This window comes from Rhopalosiphum padi, chromosome 2 (genome assembly GCF_020882245.1).
Source record: "Rhopalosiphum padi isolate XX-2018 chromosome 2, ASM2088224v1, whole genome shotgun sequence".
NCBI classification, from domain to species: Eukaryota; Metazoa; Arthropoda; class Insecta; order Hemiptera; family Aphididae; genus Rhopalosiphum; species Rhopalosiphum padi.
Window position 1 is genome coordinate 71,607,258 of NC_083598.1, and position 14,144 is coordinate 71,621,401.

The following is a 14,144-nucleotide window of genomic DNA, read 5'->3' on the forward strand; positions in this document are numbered from 1 at the left end:
CATAATATATCTTATAGTTGATTCTAAAACAAAATGCAATGTATTGATATTATATCGAAACTAAAATATATAGACAGGCATGGTTAAAGTAATTTTAAATTGTATAAATAATGGATTTTTTTGATCTGAGTTTTATGACACTAGAAATTCCTACAGTATTAGCGACAAAATACGTTAAAAAAAACTATTCCATTAATTACGTACGTTTTAGAATCAACTAGCTGAAAAAGGTTTAAAATAATGAGAAATTAATATTCTTAATCTAATGATTGGCAGATTTTGTTTCGATAGTCCATCCTTCTCTTAAATTTACCTTACTTTTAAACTGTAATAGGTACTACAAAACTTACAGAATGATAATAAAGTATAAGTTATGCGTTTTACACTAAATGCAACTGATGGATTTACATTTCATTAAAAAAACTTAAACGTAAATTTATAGGTGAAAATTTTAGATGTTTACAATATTGATGACAAAGAAAATGTTGTTGTTTTTTATCGAAATACAACGTATGTTACTGTTCGGTAGAAACTTTACAACCACTAACTATGTACATAAAAAATAAAACAGGTCTGGAATAGATTATGAACTATAGCAGAACAACATATAATCGTTTATCTAAAATAAAAGTGTTTATTTTTTAGATTGTGAACTCACAAATAGAATAATATATGAATCGTAATAACAGATTTCAGATTTATGCGAGATTCTATTTTTCGACAAGTTAGTCAGTAAATTGAGTACAGTTGATACATTTGGTATGTTTAAGAGGTGATATTAAGATTTTTTTAAAGTTTCTGCGAGTCTACTGTTGAAATATGCAAAAGGTGTGTCGAAATTTCAATAAAATCCCAAACACCTTTCAGAAATGTAATTTGGATTCAAAGATTTGTTACTGCTCTCAAATACAGTATCAATGTACATCACTAAAGTGTACAACTCTTAAGCTAGACATCAGGTTTTTGTATTATACATTTTTATTTAAATAATTTCATTCATTATAATCAATGATAATATATTAGCATATTGTTTAATATATGTATATAGTTTAAATACAATATATATGTACTCATATGTATATTAATATATAAACATATTAATTATATAGGTATCTACTAATATACCAAATCATACATACACATTAATTAAATTTAACAATTAATGTAGCGTAATAATTTAAATATTTTTAAATTAAGTACTTTTAGAAAAATCTCATCTAATTTATTTGAAAAATAATATTTACAATATTTTTTTATAAGTATACTATTTTACAACTATTACACAATTATTTGAGTAACTGTGCATTGTACAAAATGTTTTTTTAATACGCATCAGTTTATTGGTTTCTATAAATATTCAGATGTAGAATTTTAATAATAATAAAGAAATGCATTTTTCTAATTTTTAAAATTAATTTTACCATAATGTCAATATAATACAATATTAAAGAAACCAACAATTGTTAGTGTTGAGAGGAACATATTTTGACAAGTCACTTTTTACCCTTTTTTATATAAATTATAATCTAAATTTATACGATTTTTTTGGTATTCCATAAATTCCTCTAAATTCATAAATGCTACATAAATAATATGTACAATATAAAATGTATTTATTTTACAGATTCTTATTGTCTTACTTTATCTACTGCGTATGGTTCTATTTCTTATGTTATAGTGTTTCGTTCATGCTTTATTTTATTATTAAAAAATTTACCTTTTGCAGATAAATCTTTTATAGCCAAGTATTTACGCTTAGTAATCAAAAAATTCTTTCTTGATTTATAATTTTTTCACTTTTTTTATCATTTAATCTGTCCTACTATCAACCCAATTCAATTTATTTAGATCGTATGTTCCTCATTTTGCCATATTAGTTAAATAAATCTGTTACTAATTACTACCTCTTATTATCTGTGTCTTATATATACAGTTAATTGGATTCAACTGATATCCCTGTAGTCAACCAGTATTGCACTTTACATGATTTTCAATTGTTTTTTTTTTTATATACAAAAGCAGTTTACTATTCTTGGACCATACAGCGTGTAGTAAGCGATCTGTGTTATCATTCAATAGTTAATTATGATGAATAACTATATCCATAGTCAAATACGATTTATTTGTTAATTTAACAAATACTTTTTTAATATTCAGCTGAATTTATTTTACACAGTATGAACCTCTGTTGTTTGGCGATTTGCAAACACTGCAACGCAAACTTTTATTTTTCATAACAAGTTCAAAAACTATCTGCATATAATTACATGCATCATATTATACAAGAGATGGACTTTGAAATAATCAATAAATATAACTTGCATTTACATTGTTATTATATGATTAATTTTTAATGAGTTTAGAATTATAAGCTTATTATATTACAAAGAAGCTGTTATTCCTGAGAATTTTAGCTATACATTTTCAACTATTCCAAAAATGTAAATGTTTGGTGGTAAATTACAAACCATAAAACATATCAAAAACTGATGTAAATTTAATTACGTAGTTGTATTAAACTAAGCAAACATACAATTACTTACCTATAGAATATATAAATAGGAATAAATTATAATATGTTATTAATTTATCATAAAATCCGTGATTTTTAGTTTTAATTAATACCTGAAGTCTTCTAGTCTTGTCATTCTAATTTTATAAGGTAAATTATATCTTATTATTCAATGTATGAGATACATCATTTTGTACTTTTTTAGAAATATATTTATTATTATAAATAAATTGGTTGTCACCTCAAAGTGTATTTGTACATTTGTACGGGAAATGCGGGCAGTAAGCATCAGTTGACAGGTAAAAATGGAGTTTGTTAATTCTTTTACTTATATTCGTTGCGTGACCTCACTGTTGTTTCCAATTTTAATAAGAATTTATAAATATTTGCATTTATGCGTTTATGTGTAAAATAAAGTAAATTTAATAAGCTAAATATCAAAATGTTAATTATTACGTCTAAAAGTGGAATTTATTTGCACATATCACTTACATTTATCCATTCGTCATTACTTTAAGAATGCATTTCTAAAAATTATTTATTTGGATTAGGTATTGAAAAGTATAAAACCTGATTTCAACGAAAGACAAATTATATCTGTGTTTTCACAATAGACATTTGTATAGGTAAAGTATTATTTTATTTTGCTATTAACATAGATGTACATCATACATTTATGATATGACCTTTCCTTTCATCGTTAAATCCTTATCACTACTATATTTCATTAAAATAATGTCATTCTATTTTTTTACGGTTTCATTGGTTCAATTTTGCCTCTAAAACTTTTCCTTATCCTTTATCTTATTGTCCCCAAAACCTTAGTATTTCGTATAATATTTATTATTTTATGTTTAAATTGTATTTCAATCTTATTTTCTATACTATGAGTATATTTTTTTTGATCTTTAATTTTAGATTCTGTGCGGAGTGATGCATGTATTGAGTTTATAATTAATGTTGTGTTAGTCTGTAAACGATGAGTATTCTATAAAGTGTTTCGATTTTTAACGTTTAAGGGTTTTATGTTTTACATTTAGATTATACTTTAAAGAGGTCAAAATTCCAGTATTTTTTAAATAATCGGGAAAACAAACAACAAATTAAGAAAACATGGACATTTATACGAAAAACCAGTTTTTGAAGAAATCAATTTTATTTTTTTATTGTAACTTAAAAAAGATTAATTTAAATACTAGATATTTTCATAAAATACTTACGTTAGAATTGCCTACACATAGCATAATTTTCAAAATATTTCTACTCTTTCTGCAATTTATAGGCATTTGTAATTTGTTTCATTATTTTTTTTTTTAATTAAAGAAAAAATGAATTTGCTGGTCAAAATTGTTGAAAATTTAATAAATTATATTTGCATATTATCTTGTATATTTTTAAGAAATTATAGAAATCATACGAAAATAAATAATTTATTTTATAGATATCTGAAATTCAAATTTGAAAGAAATAACATATTTTAACAATGAATGACGAAGTTAATTATTTTGTTATATTTTAAAAGCATTATTTGTGGGGACTTTATACTTTTACGTATATTATGAGTTGTATTATATTACTTAATGATATTTTCATAATAATATGTAGATTAGTTTTAAAATACTTCCTATTTATACCATGAACTTATTTTTATACTTTTTTTGGTAAGGTGGTATTAAGTCAAAAGTCAATAATAAAAATATAATATTCAAAAATTAAATATTATAATAATAATTAAATATCAATCATAAAACAAATGCAATATTTTTGGCAAAAATTAAATCAAACTATTTTATTGTTGACTAGTACAATTTTTATTTTTAAAATTTAAGAAATTATATGCAAATATTTAATAAATTAAATATACAATAATAAATGTTAATTTTTTTTGTTGCAATATTTAACGAACCATTAAAAAGGTTTTCTTATATAGCTATATCGGGTATATGTAGCATTAAATTAAGAGTCTTAAAAAAGTCAACGATATCCAGTTTTCATTATATTATATTGTCAATTTTATAATAGTGTTTTTCAATAATTAATGTAAATATTAAAATACTATTTAAAAAATTAAATGTTATAGATTATGCATTTAATGATTCAAAGCTTACTTTTTTTTCTGTTGAAATAAATTTAGGCGAAACAATATAGTTTATAATGTTTCGTCTAAATATTTAAAAGATTATAAAAAATGGTTGGTTTTAATGTTTACAATAGATGTTTAACCCTTGTCAACTTTTAATAACACTTAAAATTGAAATTATTTTAGAAATATTTACAAATCGTATCGTTTAGCAATGAATTTTGATATGCAATAATGATTTTGAATGAAAATTCCAAGTAATGTTATTAACTTTGCTATTTTTGTTTGAAAAATTATTATTAAAGGTTTTTTTTTATTTAAAACAGTTAAACGTTTTTAAAAGTTATAGTAATAAGTAGTAATAAGTCCAAATATTAAGGTTTTAATATTAATTATTTCAATAATACTCGTAATATTATCAAAATTAATATTTGCCGAACAGCGCTTGCTGTAAACGTCACTATTATTTGTTGTAGTTATTCTGAAAAGTAATTTAATTCTAAAGGTTCAAAACTATTGAGTAAAATTAATTTTTTTATAATTTTTACAATACTCAAATAATGTGCATACAATATTTGGGAAAATAAAAAATATAATGTGTGTTTGTTGTTAAAATCATTATTAAGTTGTTTCATACCAAAGAAATATAATCTTAACATTCTAAAATATATTTTTCAAGACATCTTAGTATTTATTATTTACATTTAAATATTCCTACAGTTTATTTTCCACGATTTAATTTTTAATTTTTCTGGAAATACACAAATGTATCTATTATATGCTGTATTTTTTGGCAACATTTTTTTTAACCTAGTTAAAAAATAAATGTTTATAATTTAAAACAAGGTTTTACACATGAATTGAAATATAGATATCGGTTTTTGAAAATGAAACCGGTAGTTAAATTTCTGATTAATCGTTTTTTAATATATCGAGTGCTTACTTCAACTAGGGTAATGGCAATCGAAGATTTTAATTCTTTAAGACTTTCTGGTAAAATTATTGTTATACCATTTTTTTATACTGCGGTAAAAATAAATTAAACATATTGTTTCTATCTTATTTATTAAAGGGTATAAGAAATATCACGACATTGTTCATAATTTTATTAAAATAATATTTAATGCTTTTTAAGCCCATAGTTTATATTTTTGTATATTATGATGTTCTGATTTTTCTGATTTCTGGTTTTTAATATTATTATGATGTGAGGTTGTATCGGATATTGTCAGTATTTCATATACTTTAATAGTATCAGGTATCCAGATGATTTGTACGAAAAGTTAGCTCTGGTATAAATCCCATAAAATTATATATTTTTAAAAATAAACAAAATAAAATTAATCTCTATAAAATACTTAAATGTATGCATGTATTTTTATTTTTTTTTTGGTATTGAAAATCCATATTTTTATACATCAGAATCATAAAGCTATTAAAATGTATTTAGTTTATATATTGCTATAAAAAAACATATCTTTTTTATTTTTTTGACAAAAAATATAATAGATTTTAATTTTTAATGTAATATTAATCTAAAGCGATTATTATTATGCAATCATTTTTTCAGTTTTTTTTTACTAGTATATTACCTAGTGGCTAGTTTCATATTTTTTTAATTTTTACTCTTTACATAGATAAATAAATATATAAATATATTATTATGTTGTCATATTATAATAGATCCAACCAATAATATTAATGAAATTTTGGTTTGCAATACATATATAACTTAAAAGACTATACCCAAGTCAATACCGGTCAGCAAGTTATCTGCCTATCGAGTTTTAAGATTTGTAACGTTTGATTACAGCTATAGCTAATGTACGGTTCAATAATTTGATTAAAATATTTTCTTCTAATGTTTGTACTAATTAATTATTATTATAAAAAAAAAATGTTGAATTATAACCAAACACATAACCATCCCATATTTTAAGCAGCCCACCGAGATTTTCTTGATAGCTCACCGGGCCAATCAGCGCCTGTTTCGCAAACAATTTATAAAGTTTATGCCCCACTCATATTGACATCCAATCCGTCATTTACCCAGACATAAATTGATAATCGTTCAGCTTATATTTTATTTTTAGATTCTGATCAACGAATAGGCAAGAAATTGGTGTTATACAGTTGTGTTTATTTATTTATTAGCTTATTTATACTGTGATCACGTTTTCGTATGGAAGAGTGCTTCGAAACTTTCTGTATCGGTTAAATTTTGGACAAAAACGTGAGGGGATTCTTTTAAAAATAACTTTTTATATTTCTCAGCAGTTTTTTTCGAAAATTGTAAAAAAAAACTATATCAAATAACTGAGTAAAAACAACGAAATTTACGGTTTGAACTAATATGTAATTTGAGGATTAGAAATATTAGTAATGTTATTTAATAGAGTGTCGTAAAATAATTTAGAAACTTTTTATTTGAAATATAGGTATATACTTGAGTTTTTTATTACTAAAAAAATTAAATCTTAAATATTATTACTATTTATTTGTTTAATATGGCCCCAAACGTCTATTAAATAAGATATAAGGTTATAATCATAGTTATTGGCAGTCATTCGTCATTTTTCATCTACTTGCATTTACTCCTTAAAAATAAAGATATTTTTGTAGTGTTTTTAGAAATTTGTTTTATTTTTATCTTTAACCATTATTATTGCCGATATATATTAGTGTATTAGTCGCATAAATCATAACATATAGGTGCCTAATTCTGCGTAGTATTTGGGAAAACTAGAGCACTTTGGTGTTATCTCTTCATACCGAATTGTGTAATGCTGATTTATAATTAATTATTACATTATGTACCTGACTTTTGAAAGTAATAATAGAAATTACCTATCCTATTGATACCTAAGTAATAAGTAAAGTAAAACTTTTATAACATATTTAGTTGAAATTAAAAAAAAAAAAAAATATACATTTATTCAGTGTTAGTTACAATATTTACCTATCTTATTATTGATTAAACATCGGTAAATATTGAATACTTAATATTTTAATATGAATGATAACGAATAACCATTGTTCTAAGCAATCTAAGCTATAATTTATATATTTATGATATATGATTTATTATTTTATTAAAGAGCCTCAATTTTTTTTCGTTACGATATTCTATTTGAGTTGTAATTTTATTCAATCTTCTATAATAAGTACTATATACCTATTATTATACAATTTAAAATTATAGAAATGTTGATTGTAGACAAAATTGCCTTAATACATATTTGATCAATATTTGGTATAATTACATATTTTTAATCTTGTGTTGTGTTTGTTGAATTAAAAAAATATTTATTAAGTACAGAATTTTATTTTACCATTGACATTTGAGATGGCACCTGGACTGTAATTTAAATTATAATTAAAGATATCAATCTAACCAAAATTGCTTTTACAGATTAATTTTTAGATATAGTCACTGATTGTATTTGGTTATAAACCATTTTTTTGACATTTCTGTCTCGTGAGGTCACACTTTTATAGAATATCGAATTAATTTACAAAAATATTTCGTTATGTATCATATTTCAATGTTCCTTTATGATATTTATGAATTGATTTCATATCAAATAACAACCGCTAAATCAAACTTTGTACGATGAAAACATTTTCATTGTTAAAGCAAATGAGCATATCTTTTTTGGTAGGTATACTCCTTTAACATTGTGTGTAAATAATGTTGTTATTTACATCCAAAATTTGTTTTTAAATTTACATACCAACACAATTTGTATATACATATTTTATTTGCAGGGTGGTCAAGGATAAATTTAAAATGTTTAACACATAATGATATTTATATGCAAATCAAATCAATAGTGAAATATTAAAGCCCCTAAAATAATACATTTTAAATTCATTAATTAGATTTTTAAAAACTATAAATATAATCTTACAAGATTTAACAACTGAACATTTCAACCAAATTAATGAAATTTTTGAATCTGAAATTATACTATGAAATAAATAAAAAAATTAACGATTTGAAATGTTGTATGGATTTCTTGAAAAGTCTAAATTATATATATATATATATATATGTATAAACTAGATTTAGATAAAGCGAAACTTTCATAATGATTTTATTTAAAATTTTAACTGCAATACAAGTTTTCCAATTAAAAAAAAAACACATTTATTTTAAAATAAAATATATTGATTTATTCTAATTTAATTCATGTTTATAGTGTTATAGCATATTATAGTGGATACAACATAATAATAATATAACTATGTATTCAAATTTAAAAGTTAATTTACTTTTACAAATAACTGAATATTATTATAAGTCATACTATGAAATGTGTTGGGAACGCCTTAATTTTGGATCACCATGATTTTATATTAATTATTATACGACCAATTACGAACATTATGCGTATATTTTGGATTCCAAATGGGGTTGTTAAATATCTAGGCTATACCACTTAATACTTAGGTAATTACATAATACGAGTATATATATTGTATTAAATCTATAATAATATATTTTTTTATGTATAATTTTTCCAATTAGCACAATATAGAGTTATAGTTAGAGAGATTTTCCAGAAGTTGGGTACTCTCTATTTTGATTGGAAATTGGATATTTAATATTATAATATATTATGTAAACTTTGGTTCTTGAAATAGATAAATATTTATAGAATTTCTTTTTCAAATAGAAATCAGTAGAAAATAAGTAATTAAAACATGCTTTTGATTTTATGTTGTTTAGTTATTTTATCTGTATTAAAAATTACATAAAGTAATAATATCACAGATACTCTGTTAAAATTTCAACGGGTTTTAAAATTCTATATGGCTGTATAGTTTAATATCTATAAAAATTATTTATAAAGTAACGTATAGTAATGACTTTCACTTGAAAATTAAAAAAACTATCCATTGTAAAAATATTTCTTAAAATTATAATATATCATAATATCATTAATAAAATATAATATTTGTAACAACTACGCTAATAAACATTGATAATTGGCTGATTTTATATATTCGGAAAATAATTCATGATTCATTGCCATTATTTTGGATTCACAATTATTTTTACGTGATGTTTCATTATACATACTTTAAATATTTTTAAATGAAATTGTAACAATAAGTCAGGTTATTGATTAATTTATATTATACTTAGTAACTTAATATCAGTTGTGATATTGTCGTATTCTATAAATTAATTCATTTTAAATGCGTCAGATACTATTAGTAATTTTATATTTTAAGTATAAACTGATGTCCCTAATTGAGTTCTACACTATACCATAATCTAGTGCGTTAATATAGACCCTTTAAAATTCAATATGATAACATAATCAAGGAAGAATTACCATTCGTCTGTGTTTTTAGATCACTGTGTAAACTATATACATTCCTTTATTAAAAAACGCATATATTACAAATAAATGATAATTAAATAAAAATAAATGGATAGGTGTTAAATATATTTTCTGTATTTTGTTTAAATGTTAAAAATATAATTAATTATTACCAGCAACTCTGAACTCCAAAATTAGTATCAATATTTATATATTTATAAATTGTAAGTGTGATTATTTACTTAATATTAAAAACTAATATTTAAGTTGACGGAGATACGTTTTCCCTCTTTGATAATCGTGAGATGTTTTATTAGATTTTATATTTTAAATAACTGTTCAAAGTAATATTAAGAGAAAAAAATAAAAACGGTTGAATTATTTTATAACTTATTTAAATTATAGATTTATTTATACCACAAAGTGATTCTTTTAACGGTTAAACCTTATTATATTGAAAAGTATTATAATTTTTGAAAACATATTTTAATTTATTTATTACACAACGAAATTTTTGAAGAAAATATGTATTTTCGATACAATTTAGTGAGTTTTGTATATTTTGTATTTTTGTTTTAAGTTTAATGTTTGAGAATAAATAGACCATAGTTTTTCAGTTACTTTATGCCTGTCAATAATCTTTAATTATATCTACTTAATTTCAAAATTTTTAGAAAAATATTCTGTTCAGAAAAGTTAGTAAAAAAGTAAAAATTTAAAAAATATATATTTTTTCAAAAATGTAGTTTTATAATGAAATCAATTAATAATATAAACATTTTTAAACTTAAAAATATATCGAGATATTGAAAGTTAACTGTTAAAAGAATTACTCAGAATAATATACATTTTACTCAAATAAAATGCAAGTTATTCCTATGTACATTTAAAATATGAAATTCCTCAAGCGACAGTCACGTGTTTCGACGCAATGTCATTACATTTTAGTTCGAATAAATTATATACAAGCCTGCAATGTGACACAGTCATACTGTAATATTCATGTGTAAGTTTTAGTTTGATACTATGTTTACAAGAATTCGAGACTTATCGTTATGTGTTTTACTTTTATACGACATTGAATTAATTAAAATATGTTCGAAATAACAATGACGCTAATATAATAATGATTAATGAATGCATTTATTTATTATTATTATTATTTTATTTTTTGAAGACTTCATTATACATTATTTCAAACGTGTGTCGTAATGTAAAGTGAATTGATGAATTTCAATTATTTTTTATTTAATTTTAAAGTTAATAGCAGTGGATGATAAAACCAGTATTTGAGTTTATCATGCAAATAAAACTATGCAACTTGAATCTTTAATCGATTTTAATTACATTTTAAACAGCCGTATGTAAAATATAACTATTAGGTGATTAATGTATAAAGTTTAATCTGTTTAAATTGTAATGTTTGTCTTAACCATATGATGAAATAGCGTAGAACTATACACGTATACGTAATGTCCATAGGTAGTTAAAATGTCTGATTTACATTTAGATTTTGTAACTTAAAATTTGATGTTTCTACTGGTAATATTATACTTATGATAAACTTTCACACAGTCAGTTTCTATATTTAGTTATGCTCTGTTTAAATTATATTTTGGAAATATGAGTGTTAGTTAAAGGTTTGGTATTAAATTACAGTATACATCAATATTGATAATAGTAAGTCATGGTTAGATATTGTAATTTCTTAAAACTATCCATAATTCATAACTAGTGACTAAAATATTATTAATAATAAGACTTCAGTGATTACTTTAATCTAGAAATCCACAATAAATATACAACACAATTAATGGATAAGCTTATATTATAAATATATAGAATGCACACTAAATACATTTGTTATCCATGGATATTATATCTGCGCCTAAACTAAAATATAAACTATTTTAGGCTGTGATGTATTGAATTTTGAATTCCGATAACAATTTCGTTTTCACTGTTAAATTAATTAAATTTGTATTAGTTCTAGAATAAGGTTTTTTTATTTGTACAATTATACTTTTTTTATTAAAATTTGGTCGGATATAATAATAGTTTCTTTCTCATATCTATCGATTGGAAATCAAACATTGTCAGTATTTTTTAAGCGATCGTTATTAGAATTTTCAATATTGTTTCCCCAAGCGTAATGCAGAAATGTCAATAAGCGTGATTTTAAACAAGCCTCACTAAGAAGTATTTTTTTCGAATGCAATGATTTGTCATTTATCCTAAATTTAATAATACAACTACAATATTATATATCACTGTTCTATATACTACATTATGTCGAGATGAGTGTAGTGAGAAGAGTGTCCAAAACCAGGGTTTCTTTTTATCTAGTTCAAATGTTTACATTATATCTATGTTAGAATAATAATTATTTACAAAATATTTAGTAGAAAATGTACCTACTAACTTTGTAATTTATATTGTAATTTTAAGTAAATTAGGAAATTTTCTGTTTTAAAAGGATACATTTTTTCCTTAAAACAATGCTTTTGATGTTGGTAAACGTTTACAAAAATTTCAAATTTAAATCCTTTTATCAATTTTAAATTAGAATGATTTGGCGTAATACTCTGATATGCTATAATAGATTTATTATTATTATTATTTCTTTAGAAAATAAGCGTATAAGTGGAAAAGTACCTCGAAAACTATATACAATAATAATTTTGTTATCAAGAACTAGAAAAAAAAATTAATTACTATATTATGTTGAAAGTATAAGAGTTAAATATATAGGTAATTTTTTTTGATGTCCAAAATAGTACACTTAAGTATAGACACTGAATTTAAATTGATAATAATATACGATCTTCTAATTTACATAAAAAATAATATTACATTATGTATCTACAGTATATATTAAAATATACTTAATACTTATATTTACATATATAGGTAAAATGCCTTCTATTTTATTTATGATAAATAATATTTTTCCAATATGGTCTGTAAGTGAAGGATTATATTTTGGTGAATATTTTTTGGATGATTCAGTGTTCTGCAAACGACAATATAAGCACGTATAATTTATAAAACCAACGAAGTACATGATATAATTAATTATACTTAGATAATATTTGCTGACCTGAGTGGCCCAACACATAATATCAAAATATTAATGAAAAGAAATAAATTATCTTTAAAATTTTAAGAAAGAAATATAAAATTTATATATTATACATAAAACATAATAATGATACATATTATATTATTATATTTTGATATATATTTTTTTTTTAACTTTTCGTTTATCACATTATATATACTATGTAGCAATACACATGATAAAATATAAACAAAAATAGATTAATAATATAAAATACAAAAATTTAAATTTCCATAGTTGTACAATTAAGAAAAAATAAAAACACAATATGATGTAAGTGATTATAATCGAATAGGGTTAGCATGTACATAGATATGTGAGCTCAGGAAATTTATCCTTTAAAATTTACATACATTTTACCGGGGTTATTTTTACCTGATAATGTTCTTACCTTTGTTAATTTCAAGTTACTCCTCCCCCATCATTACCCATTTTAATCGTTTTTAGAAGCATAGTAATTATCATTTAGGTATAGCTAGTATTTACTATTATTGTACTATGTATACAGACATACCATATTTAGTTTATTTACACATTTTGAAAAGGTAAATATTGTATTAAATTCAAATGGTCAATATTATCACTACTTTATTTTACAATTTAAATTTTTAAATATACTTAATGTGTAGATATTTTAGTACTTATGAATATATTTTATTATTATATTTATTTCTACATGTTTTAAAATTTACTTTTATAAATGTTATTTATTAAAAAGATAAAAACGTAAGTTGATATTGAAGTTAAATTGTTTTGTAAAAGTTGATTTATTTTAATATATGTTTTACCGGAAAATTCTACATATTTATATATAATGGAAATTAAGACATACATAAAAATATCTTAAAAAGGGAAAAACATTAAGCCTATTTCGATTTAATGCCTCAAGTTAAATTAATGTAACTGAAAGATTTTTTTTTATTTGATTACGTCATTATAAAATAAAAATGTGTATACATAACTGTACAGTATATTATCATGCGAATATTGACATAAATGTAATTATATTGATATTCTATAGTTCTATACCGTTTTGTACTTGTGCGCATAGTATAGATTTTATTTTGCTCTTGAATAATTTAGTGTTTGTCCTCTATT

The 14,144-nt window shown here is 22.2% G+C and overlaps 2 protein-coding genes across 3 annotated transcripts in view; one reads left to right on the forward strand and one right to left on the reverse strand.

Moving 5' to 3' along the window:
- The window catches only part of LOC132922092 (probable G-protein coupled receptor 21), a 114,791-nt gene that overhangs the window by 22,968 nt on the left and 77,679 nt on the right, over positions 1 to 14,144 (reverse strand). The gene's annotated exons all lie outside the window — the stretch shown is intronic.
- LOC132922093 (phytanoyl-CoA dioxygenase, peroxisomal-like) overlaps positions 1 to 14,144 on the forward strand; it is a 112,776-nt gene that overhangs the window by 928 nt on the left and 97,704 nt on the right. The window lies entirely within an intron of this gene.